At 43.2% G+C, this 19,449-nt stretch overlaps 1 pseudogene across 1 annotated transcript; it reads right to left on the bottom strand.

Moving 5' to 3' along the window:
- Positions 1-13,553: 13,553 nt before the first annotated feature.
- On the bottom strand, positions 13,554-14,071 carry LOC308357218 (ferritin light chain-like; annotated as a pseudogene). The gene has a single exon. The product of its transcript is annotated as a ferritin light chain-like (transcript).
- Positions 14,072-19,449: the final 5,378 nt, after the last annotated feature.

The following is a 19,449-nucleotide window of genomic DNA, read 5'->3' as shown; positions in this document are numbered from 1 at the left end:
TATACAGGGGCGCCTGGGTGGCTCAGTGGGTTAAAGCCTCTGCCTTCGGCTCAGGTCATGGTCTCAGGATCCTGGGATCGAGCCCCGCATCGGGCTCTCTGCTCAGCAGGAAGCCTGCTTCCCCCACTCTCTCGCCTGCCTCTCTGCCTTCTTGTGATCTCTGTCTGTCAAATAAATAAATAAATAAATAAATAAATAAATAAATAAATAAATCTTTTAAAAAAAGAATAAGATATGCGTAATTTTTCTTTAGGAAAAAAAGAGAGGAGAGAGTGTGCTGGGCTGGGCAGAGAGGAATCATAGGAGAAGGAAGTTAAAGAGAAAAGGGATAAAGGAAGGAAAAAAGTAACCTTCAAGTTCATATAGTTCAACATGGAAAGTTTTTAATTCAAAGAGGATATTCCTTTATGCTTGATATTTTATTAGCTGGAACAGATGGAAGGTCTTATCTCATCTACCTGCTCTAAAAATCAGGGATAGACTGAGAGAAAAACACTGTTGAAAAAACTCCACGGGGGGCATGTGACAAAGGACAGGGACGTGTGACAGTCAGGTGAGTGTCAGCAACCTGACACCTCACAGCCGTATTTGAAGTGAGGTCCCAGGCATAGGCTGTGTCTGAACTAGGGGGAACCTATTTTTATGAGAGTTGGAGGAGGGGACTTTGGTCTCACCTTCTTCCCATTTGCAGGAGGCCAGTGTTGGTGTTTGAGGTATTTTGTTTAGTCCCATTCTCTATGACACCATAGTCTGCCAGGAGATCAATGGCTGTGAGACACACTAAATGAAGTCAGTCTGGAAAAATCCCCAGATTCTAGCTCTGCCTATGTCTGATGTATAGTCAGTCTTCACGTGACCTCATTGCCTGCCCTAAAGTTTTCCATAGCTCAAGGCATGGAGAAAGGGAGATCCAGACTTGGGGAGGGGTCATGAGGATAGAGAGCAGCCCGCCGGATCTTTCAGTTGTTTGGAATTGCTGATTGGTCCACAATTAATGGTTGTGTCTGAAACTATAATTTGAATAGAGCTTTGTTTCTTTTAGAGAGATAGGAGAGAGTCTTGGTAGGAATGGAGGTAGATGGTACTAGACATAGAAGAAGAGACCATTTTTTTTTTTTTCCTTAGGGAAAGTCCCAAAGAAGGGGGCTGGTTGAGAGGGGCTTATCTCTGTTGATCTATCATCTTCCTCTGGACAATTTACACCTTGACATTCCGTCTACCAAGGGAAAGGTAGTGGGAAGAATGGGTGAGAATGTGAGCTTTGAGTCCTATCTGTGTGATTTATGACAATAAAATTAGCCATTATTATTAGAAATAGTTTCTTACATTGCCCAGTGTGAGCATTTGATGTGATGTTTGGTTGCCTAATGGGGAGTTTCATGCAAAGGGCTTACTGTCCAGGAATGTCTGCTCCATAAACCCATGTGGTTAAGATAGAGGAGACTGTCCCCTCACCTCTGTCACTTCATCTCTTAATCCTTTCCCACCCTTCCTATCTAAGTTCCTCAAGAACTAAACTCACAGTCTGCATTTTCTCATCTTCAACTGGCTTCCACTCCTCCACCTCCACTGAAATGGCATTTGGATAGATCACCAATGATCTGTGCTCTGCCAGATCCCAAGGCCACTCTTTGTGTATTTTGTTGAACCTCAGCATGGTTGGTTTCTCCTTCCTCTTTCAAACTCACTTGGCTCCTGTCAGTCTGGGTTCTCCTCATTTTCCAGCTATATGTTCTGCCATTCATTTCCTCTTTCCTTCCTGTTTCCTATCTTTTCACTCTTGAAATTTCATCCCCCTGCTACCCCCACTCCCCAGGGTTCTGCCCTCCCTTCCTTCTCTTCTTTCTATACACTCACTGGGTGATCTCAGCCACTTCCATGCCTACAACTTCCCTGTTCTTAGTGAGAATCATCATTACTTTCAGCCTCAGTTATCCCCCAGATGCATGTCTATAATGAAGGGGGATGTGGCACCATTTTAAATGACCCTGCCCACTTGGCCACAATTGAATGGTCCATAAATGGATACCTGATGAAAACCAGGACAATCTCAGTTCTTCCGGACTTCCTTTTCTTTTAACCAAGACTCGGGAAAGGAGTAGGGCTTTCTCTGGGAAGGAAACCCATAAGATGGTAGACTTGAGAAATGTCAGTGGCCATATGACCCTCCTCCTGAAGGAAGCTTTTGTTAAAGAGAGATACTAGAGCCCACAGAGGAGCAGGGAGAGAGGGTTCAAGGCATACTCGATTGTCTGGTTCCAGTTGTCCCCAAGATTGAGCTTCATCTTTGTGTTCCCCATGGATTATCTTTGAATTACATATAATATCCTAGTATTTTTTTTTAATACATGCCCCCCTTTGCCTAAGTATGTTCTAGGTCAGTTTCTGAGATCTGCACCTGAAATAGATTCTGCCAGAGGTAGATTCTAAGGAAACAGAGACCCCAACTGAGGGTTAGGAGAATTGGATTTGCGTTAACTCTGGCACTCACTGGCCATGAAACTTTGAGCAAGTCCCAGACCCTGAGAGTCAGTTTCTTCATAAAATGAGAAGCAATTAAATTTAGTAGAGGAAGGAAATAAGGAAAAATCATAAATAAATAAAATAGAGACCAGAATGAATAATAAAATAACACTGAAAATAATGACCAGTTTTTCCAAATAAATAAATAAAATTGGCAATGTTTAAAAAAAATGAGGAGCAACAAAATCTGCCTGCCTGGTACACATAGTCCTAGGGGGATTAACCACTGAAATCATAAAACACCTATAAATGTAAAGTTTACAAAGTGCAAAATTTATTTGAAAACTTTTAGAAAACATTTTTATTTTTTTATTTTTTGAGAGACAGAGAGAGAAGCAGAGGGAAAGGGAGAGAGACAATCTTAAGCAGGCTCCATGCCCCGTGCAGAGCCCAATGCAGAGGTTGATCTCACCACCCTGACCATCATGACCTAAGCTGAAATCAAGAGTCAGACGCTTAACCGACTGAGCCACCCAGGCACCCCATCATTTGCATTTTTGCATGAATTTCCATTTTGTTTCCAGCAGCTCAGTTGCATGAATGTGGACCCAGAGCAGGAAGGTTTGTGCTGATAGTATCGATCCCCTGGGGTAGAGTGTACATGGTCAAAGGGATCAGGTATAGCAGAATCTGCAGTGAACATTTAGAAGCCATGGAGGTGGTGGGAGACCCAGAATCCAAACCTCATTAATGGAAGCACTTCCTGACTCCACTTTAGGACTTTATTCAGGTTTCCATGGGACAATAGCCAATCCAAAGGGCCATGATCAAGATCCATAGGAAACAGTGGAAAGAAGGAAAGAACACCTGAATCTGGAATGGGTTAGGAAGGAGCTGAGGATCATTTGCTGCTCTTAGCAAGCACACCCAATGCTTCACTCTGGACTTGGGATCTAGAGACCACAATTCCAGTCCTCACTTTGCTTCTGACTTACTGGGCAAGACACATTATTTCTCCTCTGAGTCTCAGTTTCCCTGTTTCTCAAATTGGAAGTGAGGTGGGGTGAGGAGGATCTTCACAATTATATCTTACATTTGTAACACCTTTATAGTTTATGCTCACTGTCACTTTAGTCTTCATAAAATCAAGGGAGACACATATTATTGGTCCCATTACATAGACAGGTGGTAAAAGTATGAGATAGCACTTGTTCTAAGGTCTCTTTCCACTCTAAGATCCCTCCAGTAGTAAAGCTCTGTGAGTCTCCTATCACTGTGTCCTTGAGCATCTACTGTACTCAGGGAGCCACATGGTATAGAGTCATTTGTCTGCATGCCCTACCTGCCCCACCAGATTGTTGACTCCTTTAGAGCAATACCCATGCTGGTTTCTTCATTGCTTCCATCAAAGCACTCAGAACTGTGTCTTATCCTCTGGGTAAATAATGATTAAATAAGATGCTTTGACAAGGCATGTATTCTTGGTACACGTTGAGAATCCATCCTGGACCCAGAACCTGGTTTGGACTTTAAAGAAGACTTCTTGGGTGTTTTTGTTTTTCATGGAAGTGCTGGTTTTTGTTTTTGCTCTTATCGCCAGAGATGCTTTCAGCCTCCTGAGACTCAATCATCAATCAACATTTACTCTCCAGATACCGCCCTGTGCCAGACACACAGGATGCATTTTATCAACCTCTTAATTTAGTTTACATTTCAGGTAGAAGCCAGACAAGAAAGATTTTCTCCATCTATCAATTCCTGCTTCTACTTCTTTTTGGAAAAAGCAACTCTCAACTCAAAAGTAAGCATATTTAGGGATTGTTTCTTGGAATCTTGGGGATGAAAGGATAGTAAGAACTTAGATGTTCTAAGGAAAATGGTCATGATGGAAAAAAGGAGACAATTTGTATAATAGGATCTCAATTTCAGAAAAAATAATACACATCCAGAATAAACAGGGAAGCATTATTACCAGAATATCAGCAGTGAGGTAAGGGGATTGTGGGGATTTTGTTTTTTACCTTCTAGATCTTGCAAAATTTCTGTGGTGAATATATGTTACATTTAAATCAAGAAACAAGAGTTAAAAAAGAACTAAGGAAATTTTCTTCATTAGCTGTAGGGGCACACAAGTGGGCATTTTATTATTATTCTTTATCATTTACTTATAGGTTGCACATACTATATATTTATACAAAATATTTTGTATAAAATATTTAATAGTCTACTTTTTGTTGCTGAACTTCTTGTTTAAATGAAATTTAGTCTGGATGCTATCTTAATTGAGGCAAGGGGTTCCCTGGAGACTAGCCCAACATACAATCTATCCTGGAGAATGGTCCATGTATACTAGAAAAGAATGTATATTCTGCTGTTGTTGGATGGAATGTTCTGTATGTCTGTTAGGTCCATTTGGTTCAAGTCCAACATATCCTTGTTGACTTTCTGTCTGGATGATCTATCCACTGTTGGAAGTGGGGTATTGAAGTCTTCTCCTATTATTGAAGTCCTCTACTATGTTCCCTATTTCTCCTTTTATATCTCTTAGTATTTGCTTAATATATTTAGGTACTCCGATGTTCGGTACATATATATTTATGATTGTTGTATCTGCTTGATGAATGAACCCTTCATCATTATAGACCTTCTTTGTCTCTTGTTACCATTTTTTAAAAAGATTATTTATTTATTTATTTGTCAGAGAGAGAGAGAGAGAGAGAGCGAGTGAGCACTGGCAGATGGAGGCAGAGGGAGAAGCAGGCTCCCTGCTGAGCAAGGAGCCCGATGTGGGACTCGATCCCAGGACGCTGGGATCATGACCTGAGCCGAAGGCAGCTGCTCAACCAACTGAGCCACCCAGGCGTCCCTCTTGTTACCATTTTTGATATAAAGTCTATTTTGTCTGATATAAATATAGCTACCCCTGCTTTCTTTTGGTTTCCACTTGCATGGGATATCTTTTTCCACTCTCTCACTTTTGAGCCTATATGTGTCCTTAAAACTGAAATGAATCTTTTGTAGGCAGCACTTAGTTGGATCTTATTTTTATCTATCCAGCCAGTCTGTGCCTTTTGATTGGAGAATTCAATCCATTTACATTTAGAATAACTATCGATATGTAAGGACTTAATAATGCCATCTTATTAATTGTTTTCTGGCTGTTTTGTAGTATCATTCTTCTGTTTTTTCTTTTTTTTTTTTTGGTCTACTTTTATGAATTGGTGATTTTCCATGGTGGCATGCTCTAATTCCTGTCTCTTTATCTTTTGTGAACCTACCAGAGTTTTTTGCTTTGTGGTTACCATGAAATCTTCATAAAAAATAGATAAAAAAATTAAAAAAATTTTTTGAGAGAGAGTGTAGGAGTGTAGCGGGGGAGGGGCAGAGGGAGAGGAAGAGAGAATCTTTTTTTTTTTAAAGACTATTTATTTATTTATTTATTTGACAGACAGAGATCACAAGTAGGCAGAGAGACAGACAGAGAGAGGAGGAAGAAGGCTCCTTGCTGAGCAGAGAGCCCAATGTGGGGCTCTATCCCAGGACCCTGGGATCATGACCTGAGCTGAAGGCAGAGGCTTTAACCCACTGAGCCACCCAGGCACCTCCGAGAAAGAGGATCTTAAGCAGGCTCCACACCCAGTGCAGAGCCTGACACTGGACTTGATCTCACAACTTTGAGATCATGATCTGAGATGCAATCGGGAGTTGGATGTTGAACTGACTGAGCCACCCAGGGTCCCTAGTCATGGTAATTTTTAATACTTTTTTCTCTTTAACTTTTATACCATAGTGGCTAGCACTCAATCATATTACAGAATTACAGTTTTCTAAATCTGTGTATTTATCTTTGCCAGTGTGTTGTATATTTTCATGTTACTAATTAACATCTTTCCATTTCAGCTTGAAGAACTCCTTTCAGCATTTCTAGTAAGGCAGATAAAGTGGTGATGATCTGCCTCAGCTTTTTGTCTGGGAATGTCTTTCTTTCTCCCTTATTTCTGAAAGATGATTTCACCAGATAAAGTCTTTCTTTAAATGCTTTGAATGTATCATTCCACTCTCTTTTGGTCTGTAGAATTTGTGCTGAGAAATTTGCCGATAACTTAATGTGGGTTCCTTTGTAGGTTATAATCATTTTTTTTTCTTTCACTGTTTCTAGAAATTCTCTCTGTCCTTGCATTTTGCTAGTTTTATTATAATGTGTCTTGGGAAAGTTCATTTTATATTGAGAAAATGATTTATTAGTTTCATGAACTTGGGTGTCTAAGTCTCTCCTCTGGTTTGGGGAGTTTTCAGCTATTATTTCTTTAAATTTACTTTCTGCCTCCAACTACCTCTCTTCTCTTTATGGAACTCCAATTATTCTGATGTTTGTATTTCTGATGGGGTCTTATAGACCATGTGGATTTTCTTTGCTCTTTTTCATTCTTATCTCATTGCTCTCTTCTGAGATTATTTCAAAATTTCTAGCCTGTACATCACTGATTCTATCCTCTGTTAGGTCTCTTCTGCTGTGATGCTCTCCTATTGCATTTTAAAATTTCATTCATTGAATTCTTCAGTTCTAGAATTTCTATTTTGATTTTTTTAAATTTTTTTAAAGATTTTATTTATTTATTTGACAGAGAGAGATCACAAGTAGGCAGAGAGGCAGGCAGAGAGAGGAGGAAACAGGCTCCCTGCTGAGTAGAGAGCCCGATGCGGGCTCAATCCCAGGACCCTGGAATCATGACCTGACCCGAAGGCAGAGGCTTTAACCCACTGAGCCACCCAGGTGCCCCTGGTTCTTTTTTTTTAAAACGATTTCTATCTCCTCTTTAAATTTCTGATTTTGTCCATGTATTGTTTTCCTGATTTTGTTCAATTGCTTTTCTGTGTTTTCTTGTTTGAGACCTCAAAACAGCTATTTCAAATTCTTTATCAGGTAGAATGCAGAATTTTGTGTCTGAGTTTGGTTATGTGAGGATTATTGTTTTCTTTTAAAGAGGTCGTGTGTCCTTGATTCTTCATGTTCCCTGGAGATTTGTGTTGTTGTTTTAACACTTGAAGTGGCAATCACCTCCTCCAATCTTACCAGTTGGCTTCAGGTTAGAGATATTTGTCATTAGTTCTGCTTATATTAGGGGCTTTCTCCTACCTTGTACAGTTACACCGGCTTCCTGCTTCTTGCTCCCTTTTGTGGCAGAATTAGGTTTGTATGTCTTCTATCTTTTTTTTTTTTTAGATTTATTTATTTATTTATTTGACAGACAGAGATCACAAGTAGGCAGGGAGGCAGGCAGAGAGAGGGGGGAAGTGGGATCCCTGCTGAGCAGAGAGCCCGATGTGGGGCTTGATCCCAGGACCCTGGGATCATGACCTGAGCCAAAGGCAGAGGCTTTAACCCAGTGAGCCACCCAGGCGCCCCATGTATGTCTTCTATCTTAAAACTCACTGGCATTTGGAAACTTCTCTTCTTTTCCAGAAGCTGGCGCTATAGCTCAAGTTTGTAGTTTTCATTTCCCATAGAGCCTGGCCTGTTTGGGGAGTCCACTCCTTCCTTGTCCGCCAGAGCATGCTCTTGCCACTACACTTGGGAATGTGCCCAGAGAGCTGACTGCAGAGTGGGCAGGGAGGTGTGGGTTTAACACTTGAGGCTCTTTTTTTTTCCTACGATTTTTATTTATTTATTTGACAGGCAGAGATCACAAGCAGGCAGAGAAGGAGGGGGAGAGAGAGAGGAAGGGAAGCAGGCTCTCCGCAGAGCAGAAAGCCTGACGCGGGGCTCGATCCCAGGACCCCAAGACCACGACCCGAGCCGAAGGCAGAGGCCCTAACCCACTGAGCCACCCAGGCACCCCAACACTTGGGGTCTTTAGGGTTCCCACAGTCCAGGCTGGAGGTTCCTTCATGAGGTTCTCTCATCAACTCATGGGCAGAGTTTCTTGTTGGAGTCCTGAAGACGGTCAAACAAGAACCACATCCCTTTCATGCCCTTTGATACTTTTATCTGCTTCTTTCCTGGTTTCTTCCCTCACCCCTGTCACAGAGAACCCGCTTCAAAAGTCTGGTTGCTGCTGTAAAGAAATTTTTTTTCCAGTAAGTGTCCCACACAGCTGGGGAAGTCAGGCACTCACTCACCTCGAGAGAGGTCATTGTAGGCTAATTCAGCCAGACTGCTGTGCTGTCTTGAGGGAGGGGTTATGCTGACAAAGTTCCTCATCCTGTTCAATGGGTCCAAATTTGTATTTTTTTTTTTTCATTCAGTGGAGTTGGCATCTGTCCTTGGGAAGACTGGACTTCTACAAAGGCTCTCTCATCTGTGGGTATCTGCCCACTAGCACTCTCCAGATGTTCCCCAATTGCAGCTGGGGAGGGTGGGGCCCAGTTCATACTGCTGGTTCTGCAGCCTTTACCGAGGTCTCTCTGCCTATTACCCGTGCACGGGTGGGTGAGATTCCTCCTAGGTCTCTTGGTATATGGTACTGGATTTCACAACTTCCACAGAGGCACCACTGTTTTTGGATAGATGTTAATTTTTAGTTGTTAAAAGGGGGGCTAAAAGGGTGCCTGGGTGGCTCAGTTGGTTGAGTGTTGACTTTGGCTTAGGTCATGATCTCAGGGTCCTGGGATGGAGCCCCGTGTCAGGCTTCCCACTCAGCAGGGAGACTGTGTCTCCCTCTTCCTCTTCCTCTGCCCCTATCCCTGCCTGTGCTCTCTCTCTCTTAAATGGATAAATAAAGTCTTTAAAAAATGGGAGGGGTTGAGATAAAATGGAGTGGGGTCAGATGTCATTATGATGGTCTTTCGCATTTCTTTTTATCACTGAATGATATTCCTTTGTATGATGAACCACAGGTTGTTTGTCCATACACCTACTGAAAGACATCTTGATTACTTCCAATTTTTGGCAATTATGAACAAAACCACTATAAACATTTGTGTTCAAGGTGCTCTTTTAACACTTCAAGGAGACCTTACAACCAGCACGCGGGGCCTGTGGCACACTGATTTCCTTTCCACGGCCACAGTGCTGTTGGGGGATTTTTGGGTTCTGAAAACAGAAGGAGATTGCCATATGATTGTTTTCTATCATTGGTTTGCCTAACACTTGTTTCTCAGTTTCTTCCTTAAAAAAAAAAAAAGGCAGCAGAATAAAAAATGACTGGGGTTGTGAATGGAAGCCACAATGATGAGAGATAGGCATGAAAGCAGAAGTAAGAGAATATAGTCCTGGTCTTTGTGGACTTGACCCAGATAGAGTCTGACATGGCTGGGCTGTGTGGAGGGAAGAAGTGAGTTTTGTGGTCAGAACCACGAGCCTGTTTGTGGCCACCTTCCTCCTCTCTCTTCCAAGTGCCTGGGGCAGAAGTGTTGATGGAGAAATGAGTAAACATGTTGAGTATCAGGGGAACAATTGAAATGGCAAAGACTTTCTGTTTATTTCTGCAACCCTTCATATGTGCTAGTAGAGGAACTCATAATATCAACTGTATTATCCTGGGGACTGTTAATTACAACCATCCTCACCTGTATGTAGCATTTAAAATTTTTTTATTTTGAAATTTTAGATAATATGACGTTTTTTAGTTTGCAAAGAACTTTCTATTCATCAACTCATTTAACTCTCAAAGCCGCTATAGATGAGAAAACTGAGGCTCAGAGTGTGTTTGACCAGCTCAATGTCATTTGGCATGTGAATGGCAGAGCTGAGACTAGAACACAGGGGTTTGGACTCCCAATCTAGTGCTTCTCCCATCTGCCTGAGGCCAGGGGCAAGTGAAGAACGTGAAGGGACTGGTGGGGGTGAGTGGGTGGTGAGGACAGCATCTAGGGGGGCATGCCCAGAGAAAGGTGTTCAGGTGGAGGTAGCAAGTGTAGACAAGGATGGGCAAGAGCCAACTTGCTTTTAGGCGGGGCTTTATGGGGTAGTCTCAGTTCAGTGAACATCACCAGGCTTCTGGGCAGAGCTTGACTTCGATGGAAGAGAAATCAATTTTGTTTTTCATTTCAGCAAAAATCTGCTCATCTAAGTCTTCAGTCCTGTGGTAGAGAAAAGGCGGTAAGATTTACTCTCCATGAGAAGAGTTGATCAATGACAATGATGAGAATATTTCACCTCATCTATATCCCCTGAGGGACTCATTTATAAGCCAGTTTCTAACTTATTTATTTGGAACAGGAAATATTCATGGCATGATAACTGGTTATATTTACTTACCAGGTGGAAGGTCTCTTCAGGAGACCAGATGATCAGTCTGAACACTGCTTGATGAAAACAGAATTAGTAACCAGGAATGGGTACTGTCAAAAGTCACTTATGTTAAGCTCATTCAGTCTGCTCTGTTTTTTAATGGTGTGCTATGTCTGTCTCAGTAATAGGTTTGTCACTGTCTGCTGGTGAGACATTAACATGTCGTCACTCCCAACCATTTTTTCTGGATTTTTTTCTGGTTATTAGATATGATTGTCCAGCCAAGTCCAACCTCATGGCTTGGAGACAGTGCCTGGGGATGAGATGGGTGAGCGTTCAACAATCTGGTGGTCTGCATTTGAATCCCGACCCTGTCATTCATTATGACTCATGTAGACACTTACCCTCTACTTCTTCTGTAATTGGGGCTGAGATTATTCTTGGGGAAGTTCTTGGTGGCTCTTGGCCACAGACACAGGCTGAGTTGAGAACAAGGATAACCCCAGCATGGACTATGATGGCAACTAGTGAGAAATGGCGTGTTACTAGAGGAAGAACCAATAACATATGGGATCTGGAATGATGGAGGAATGATCTTCAGCTAGAAGAAAGCCTAGAATTTTGATGGGTGGCTGAAAAAGCCATGGGATGTGATGCTGACCAATTCCAAATTTATGTAAAATGAATATTCAAGATAGGGTGTTTGTATGAGTGAAAGGGAGGGGAAATGAGGTTCGAGGAGAAGACAGAAAACAAAGTAGGAATTTTAAAAAAAGCCAAAGTCAGAGTCACATGCTGAACTTTGTGATTGGTTCAGTTCTGTGCACTGTCAGAGAGTAACTCCATAGGGCAGATGTGAAGACTGAATAAGATAGTGTGTAAGCCCCAGGTCGGGCCTCCTGCAAATGCTCTGCCATTACAGTTCTTGGTTGTTTATCTTTCCTGATAATTAGGTTTGCTCTCACTTAGCTACTTCCTGGCAACATATCAGGAGGCAACTGAACTTCATAGATCATGGCATGAGACAATGAGTTGTGGGCGTCATCGCTTGGAGGAAATTGAGGATTGATTTCTATGGCCATTAATTTTATGATGTAGGAGTTCATGGGACAGGACTTCACAGCCTTGAGATAAGGATCCCCCCACTTTATTGATGAGGACACAGGAAGCCCGAGTTTTCGTTGTCATTCAAGTGACTGTGAAATGGCCTCTTGTTGTGGGGTTTGGTTGGGGGGGGGAGGTACATTTAAAATTTGTGTTGAAATTAATGTTAATATCTTATCTGTTAATAGCTTATTTATGTTCCTACCTTGTCTGTGAAATAAACATATAAAATTATTGAAGTTAGTGATGACACTAAAGATCAAATAGCTGAGAAGAAAGACAGGAGGAGTAGGTTGCATGTGTATAGGACCAAGTCATTTTTCTGAAGATTATGATTTTTCAAACAGAGGTAATCTCTTAAGAATGTATGTGCCCATTTCCTGTCCTTTTCTAAAAAATTGTGGTAAGATGTGTATATACATATATATTTTTAAGGATTTTATTTATTTATTTGACAGAGAGAGAGATCACAAGTAGGCAGAGAGGCAGGCAGAGAGAGAGGGGGAAGCAGGCTCCCCACCAAGCAGAGAGCCCGACGCGGGGCTCGATCCCAGGACCCCGAGATCATGACCTGCGCCAAAGGCAGAGGCCCAACCCACTGAGCCACCCAGGCGCCCCTAAGATGTATACATATCTTATATATATGTCATATACATATAAAGATTTTATGTATATAAATTTTATATATGGTTTATATATATGTATACGTGTGTGTGTGTGTGTGTGTGTCTGTGTGTGTGTGTGTGTGTATAGACATAAAGGTTTTAAAATTTATTTGACAGACCACAAGAAGGGAGAGGGAGGGAGAGGGAGAAGCAGGCTCCCTGCTGAACAGGGAGCCCGAGGCAGGGCTCGATCCCAGGACCCTGAGATCATGACCTGAACCGAAGGCAGATGCTTAACCTCCTGAGCCCCTTATTTTATTTTTTTAGAGTCGGCTCCACAGCCCTGAGATCAAGACCTGAGCTGAGATCAAGAGTTGAACTGCTTAATCAACTGAGACACCTAGGTGCATCTCCCACGGTGGCTTTAAATCCAATTTCTCTGATGACTAATGAGGCTGCACACCTTTTCATATGCTCATTAGCTATTCATGCATCTTCCTCAGTGAAGCATCTGTTCCAGTCTTTGGCCTATTTTAAAAAACTGAGTTGTTTGCCTTTGTTATCAGTGATTTATAAAAGGTTTTTATATATTCTTGATGTTCAATGTCTGCCGTCTGTGGCGAGACACAGGTCTTGCTTATATGCTTCCCCTGCCTCTTCCTCTTCTAAGTGATGTCACTTAATGAACAGAAAATTTTTGTTTGGATGAAATCCAATCTGTAATTTATGGTGGTGCTTTTTGTGTCCTAAAAGGGTAATTGCCTACTTCAAGGTTGCAAAGATATTCTCTAATGCCTTTTTTTTTTTTTTCTAGAACCCTTGCAGGTCTGACTTTTATGTTTAAGTCTGTGATCATTTTAAAATTAATTAATGAATTAGTTCTAATTAATTCAAATATATGGAGTGAATAGAGGTCAAGGTTTATTTTTTTTCATGTGAATATTCTGTTGTTCTGGCACTTTTTCCTTTAGCATGGAATTACTTGTTTTTTGTTTTTGTTTTTTTTTTTGTTTGGTTGTTTTGTTTGTTTTTGGTTTGTTTTCTGCAAAAAGCCTTATTGTTTCCATTTGGCCCAGGGCTTGGGAGAGGGTTCCCGGGTGGTTAAAAAGCTGCCTTGTGGTTGCAGGGAGAGGCGAAGGCACGAGCTCTGGCACCAGGGAGATGACACAGAGGCCCCTTCAAAGGCTGCTGCTGGTCTCTGGAGGCTCCTAGTTGTGCTTGAGAGTGAGCCTCTCGAAAAGATACTGGCCCAACCCAGCCTGGGGGCCTGTGGAGGTTCGCCAGGTGGTCGCCCATCTTTTTGATGAGTTTCACCTCCTCATCTAGGAAGTGGTTCTCCAGGAAGTCACAGAGATGGGGGTCTGTGCGGGCAGGACCCAGGGCAAGCAGATCCAGAAGGGCCTGGTTCAGGCTCTTCTCCAGAACCAGTACAGCTTCCATGGCGTCCAGGGTTTTCCCCGACTCATCTTGGAATGGCTTCTGGACATCCTGGAAGAGGGTGCGGCCACCACGCTGGGTTTGCATCTTCAAGAGACGCTGGGCACCCTCGTGCTTCTCCTCAGTCAACTTGTGGAAGAAAAGGCCCACACCCTCCAGAGCCACATTGTCACGGTGGAAATAAAAGTCCAGAGAGAGGGAGGTGTAGGAGGCCCACAGATGCACGTTGACTGGGTGGTTGATGGCGGCCTCTGCCTCGGTGGTAATTCTGATGAAATTGGGAGCTCATGGTTGATTTGAGGTAAGTCTGAAATTGGCTGTTGGCTGGTCCTGTGGGGAGCGGGTGGCCAAGAAGATGGCTCCCAAGGTTGCGACTGGAAAAAAGGTTGGAGGGTGGTCATTGGCTGGTTGAAGGGGCATCCCTGGGTCTGTTTTGTCCAAACACGGTTGAAGCAAGAGACATATCCGCAGGACTACCAGGTGCACTGCCTGCTTTTGGTGTCTTGATAGAAAATCTATTGGCCATGTATATGTGAGTTTGTTTTGGGAGTCTCTATACAGTTCCGTGGATCTATTAGAAAGACCCTGCCTGGTGATTTAGGGTGATAACAAACAATTAAGTCTGCAACCTCCTAACCAATGAGCAGAGAAAGCCCCAAGTAGCTTTTGTGGCTGCATCTCACCATTGTTTACATCCCTCAATTTCCCCGAGGCATCCACCCTGTCCCCTTCCTCTGCTCCCCCAACATGAGCTCACGCTGAAACTACTACGGACTCTGGGAATAATATAGAGGACAAGGGTAGATGGAGAGGAGAAGGGAGTTGAGGGAAATTGGAAGGGGAGGTGAACCATGAGAGACTATGGACTCTGAAAAACAACCTGAGGGTTTTGAAGGGGCGGGGTGGGAGGGTGGGGGAACCAGGTGGTGGGTATTAGGGAGGGCACAGATTGCATGGAGCACTGGGTGTGGTGAAAAAACAATGAATACTGTTACGCTGAAAATAAATAAAAAATTAAAAAAAAAAACTGTAGGCCAGGTTTAGAAGCAATTGTGCAATGTTGAATAGTTCCTAAGTTACCACTTGTGTAGATCTTTGTGGTTTCTGGATTAAAAGCTTGTTTTTTTAATTCTTCTCTTGCTGACTAGTGTGGACTAGTAAGTGAGCATGTGTGGCAGTCCTTTGTATTTGACTGTATGTATTGGTATGTGTTCTTCTATGGGGTTCACCAACTACGAAACTGGGGTCTGTGGGTAGAAGCTTGCACATGTGCCTGGGGAAATGCAGAACCATTGTGATCCTTGGAGTCCCATCTTTGTTTTTGGGGTTTCTGAAAAGAAAGCGATGAACTGAGGTGTTGTTGACAGCACCCTTAATTCAGAGTGGTTACTCAGAGAAAGGTCGGGAGGGGAATGGCTGGTCTTTTATCTTCACGGGCCTTTTTTGACCAATAGAGGTTGAAAATAAACTGGCTGATAGCACAAGGTTTGGGGAGAAAGAAAAGTGAATTTGAACTCTGATTCTGCTACATCTTGGCTTTTTGATTGTAGATAAAGCACTTAATTTCACTAAGACTCAGTTCCCTCATCTGTGAAATGGGGATAATAATCGTTCCTTCTTCATAGGGCTATTGTCAGAAAGAAGTGAGATAATAGATACAAATTTTCAATAAATATGAGTCATTTTTATAATTAGTAATGAACATTTACTAAGCACATTGGTTTTAAAGCATCCAGCTGACGTAGGTGTCTCCTTCCCTTGGCCCCGTGATAAATTCTGGTGTTCAAAACAAGAAGTCAGGCAGAAGTTGTCTCAAATGCCTCCTCTTTCACTGTGGGTCACTGTGAACTTGGACGTGTCATACAACTTCCCTGAGTCTCAGTTTCTCCATCAGTACAACGGGGTTACAGTATCTCTCATGGAGAGGTGCCTTGAGGTCTCTCATATAGCAGGCTCTCAACAAATGTTGGTTCTCTTTCTATTAATAAGGTACCATCCCTCCTGTTTAATATTTGTGTGTGTGTGTGTGTGTGTGTGTGTTGGTGTCAGAGTGTGGCATTTCTGGACCACAGTGAGGACTGAGAAGATATGTAGTCATTTGTTTTTTAGGTCAGTTCTTAGTGAGACGCTGTGGCCAGGAGAATGGCCTGAAGAAGGGACAACGGAATGCCAGCATGGCTGGGCTGGGAGCTGTGTGGGGAACACTGGTACTGGAGAGCCACTTGGGAGTCCTGTTCCTCCATCATTAAGACCAAAGGAACTGGAGACAAAGAGAAGAGAGACCAGGTCTCCAATACAGATGATCACAGTCAGCGCACCTACCCTGTCACCATGGAGAATCTGCAGGACTGTTGGTGATGTTGACACTTACTGGCACAGCATAGAAAAGTACTTGAGGGATCTGATTCTCTCTTCCTCTCTCTCTAGAGTAATTTTTGGGCAGGTGGTCTTCAGCAGGTATGCATGGAAAGAAGAACTGTTGGCATTGCCTCTATTACCCATTTTCTTGACACATTTGGGTCCCTGCAGCGTGTGGTGACCATGTGTCTTATGGTGACCATCATGACTGTCATCCACTTCTGGTTGCATAAGAAGGTGGGAAAGAAGCTGCAGAGAAGGGGAGTGTGGTATGAAGGTTAACCCCGGCAGGTGTGAACTCAAACCCTAGCTCTTCCCTCATGAGTTGTGAGTTCCTGAGAGAACCGCTCCTTGGAACGCGCTTCTCCGTCTCTTAAAGTGAGGTTTCTCACAGAGTTGAGAGGATTAAACAAGATGACCCTCAGAGGCACTTTGAGCAGAGTCTGGCAACAGCAAGTACCTGAGAGTAACTTTTCATAAATGTCCATCTTAATTTCAGGGGGACCCATGCTGCATATGGCACCACCTCTGATGGCTCTTGACCTCCTTTGCTGGTCAGTGACCCTCCACCCCTCCAGGCTATCGTGGGATACTCTACAGGAGCTCCTCTGGAGGGAGAACTGGAGGAAGAAGTGTGGGTTGATGTAGGGATGTAGGGAGGTCAGGAGAGAGGATACTTTTTTTTTTTTTTTTAACAAGACACTTATTTGATCTGGTTTCTTTACTCAGAAATAACAACAGTGCTAATCCTGACCTTACCTGACCCAGATTTCTTGTCAGGGAGTGAACTATGCAAGGCTGGCATTCATGCTTTGGTAGGGAAAGCTTGAATCAGTGTCTCTGATGGCTCTTCTTTCCTTGGGCTCTCTTGGTATTTGTGATGGCCTCCAGCACTCATTAAGAAACCAGATTATGGGAATGCACCGTTCTCACCTCAGCGTTTCTGAGTTCCTCTTCTGCTGGGTTCCTATGGGGACAAGTTAAGTCGTGGTGGTGGGAGGCAGAGGCAGGTACCAATGTTCCAATTTGTCCAGTGATGATAGGTTGACAGAAGCAGAGGCAGAGCAGGAGCCAATGGCAGCACTATCCAATATAAGACTCTTTAAGGTGGGACAGAGGGGTTTACTTCACTAGGGCTGGAACACTGTGGATATTGGGACAGGAGGGCAAGGGGCTTGTCTGGATCCAGCTAAAATGCTTCTGTGTTCCTGACTTGGAAGGAAGTTCCAAGTGTAAGACAAGGTGGTGGGGCCTGAGCACCTGAAGCCCATGGTAAGAAAGAAGAAAATAACCGAGAAACCTCATTCTGGTATTCATGGCAATTTTTCCCCTCTTACCTTGACCTCTGGCAGTCAAGATCTCTAGTGACATCCTCATGCTAGACCTGAAGGTCAACTTTCCCATCTGTCCCATTTGATATTATTGACTGCTCCCTTTGGGAAAATTTCCTTATCACATCTCCTGGGGTCTCCTGTTTCTCTGAGTTTAATTTCTAGGTTTTCTTCATTGGCTCCCCTTCCTCTGTCAACTCTCTAAATAGCAAGGTCTTCCAATATCCCTGTCTTCTTCTCAGTCTGCAGCAGAGGTTCTCTTGGACATTCTGGTGGTTTTGACATGTGCTTCAGTGGGAGAATGTGCTTTTCCAACCCTGGGTGGATTTTCATCCATTCTATTGGTCTCACTAAGCCCCTCTGTCAAACTGTCTAGTTAGCATATCTACCTTTCACCACTCTCTTGAACATCTGCCAGGACTTCTTCACACCACTGTCCCTGAAGCCCTTCCAACTCCTCATGCCCCAGACCACACTTCTCACTTCCTTCCCAGAGTTTTCCTCACAGCCTCTTTGACTCAGTTTATGGTGTCATCAGCTCCATCTTCACCAAAGCTGGACACCCTAGATTCTTTTTTGGCTTCTTTTCCTTCACCACCACCGAGTCAAAAGTCTTGTCCTTTCTACCTATATTTATTTATTTACTATTATTCTTTAAAAGATTTTATTTGTTTGACAGACGGAGATCACAAGTAGGAAGAGAGGCAGGCAGAGGCAGGTGGGGGAAACAGGATCCCTGCTGAGCAAAGAGCCCAATGCGGAGCTCGATCCCAGGACCCTGAAATCATGACCTGAGCCGAAGGCAGAGGCTTTAACCCACTGAACCACTCAGGCGCCCCTCTACCTATACTTAATAACTCAATTTTTTCTTTTTGTCAATTCTCATAACTACTCTTATGATTGGGATTTTTATTACCAGCATTTTCTCTTTCTAATTCACCCCACATACCTCTGCAGGAGAGGTCTCTTTCAAAACCTCACCCTGATCAATCATTCCTTTGCTCAACTTTCAGGTGTTAAATTTCACCTTTAGGGTGCAGCTTGAGGCCTCCCATGGCCAATTCCTCTGCTACCCTCTGTAGCTTTATCACTCCCCACATCCATGACACCCAGTGCTCCAGTCATGATGGATTGACCCACCTCCCATCTTCTTCTTATCTTCTCATCTTATCATTATCTTCTCATCTTCTTATCATTCTCATCTTCTTCTCATCTTAACACTAGGTACTTCTACAGACATTTTTTTAAAAAAAGATGTTATCCATTTATTTGATAGACAGAGATCACAAGTAGGGAGAGAGGCAGGCGGAGAGGCAGGTGGAGAGAGAGAGGGGGAAGCAGGCTCCCTGCTGAGCAGAGAGCCCGATGTGCGGCTCGATCCCAGGACCCTGGGACCATGACCTGAGCTGAAGGCAGAGGCTTTAACCCACTGAGCCACCCAGGCACCCCTTCTACAGATATCTTTTAAAAAGATTTTATTTATTTATTTGACACAGAGAGAGAGAGAGACAGAGAGAGAGAGAGGGCAGAAGCAAGGGGAGGGAGTGGCAGGCAGCGGAAGAGGAAGAAGCCAGCTCCTCACTGAGCACAGAGCCTGACCCTGAGCTCAATCCCAGGGGATCATGACCTGCACTGAAGGCAGATGCTCAACTGACTGAGCCACCCAGGCGCCCCTCTACAGGCATTTCTTTGTTGCATCTTTGCTGCACAAATCAAAGCCCAGTCTCTTGGTAATCTGTTGATAAGGAAGTGGGATATAACAGCACACATTAATATTGGTCTGCTTTTGACAAATTTCACTCCTTTGACCTTGAACTGAGTTATTCAATGAATAACTCATCAAAGGAAAACAATCTTGGCCAAACGAAGAATTGAGAAGGAACCTTCATTGGGAAATTTACCACAAATGACACAAAAACAAATGTTAGATGGAAAAGCAGCTTCCAAACACATTTCCATGGGACACCAAAAGCTTAAA

Source organism: Martes martes (genome assembly GCF_963455335.1).
Source record: "Martes martes genome assembly, chromosome: 16".
NCBI classification, from domain to species: Eukaryota; Metazoa; Chordata; class Mammalia; order Carnivora; family Mustelidae; genus Martes; species Martes martes.
This window is presented reverse-complemented; position numbering and strand designations above follow the sequence as displayed.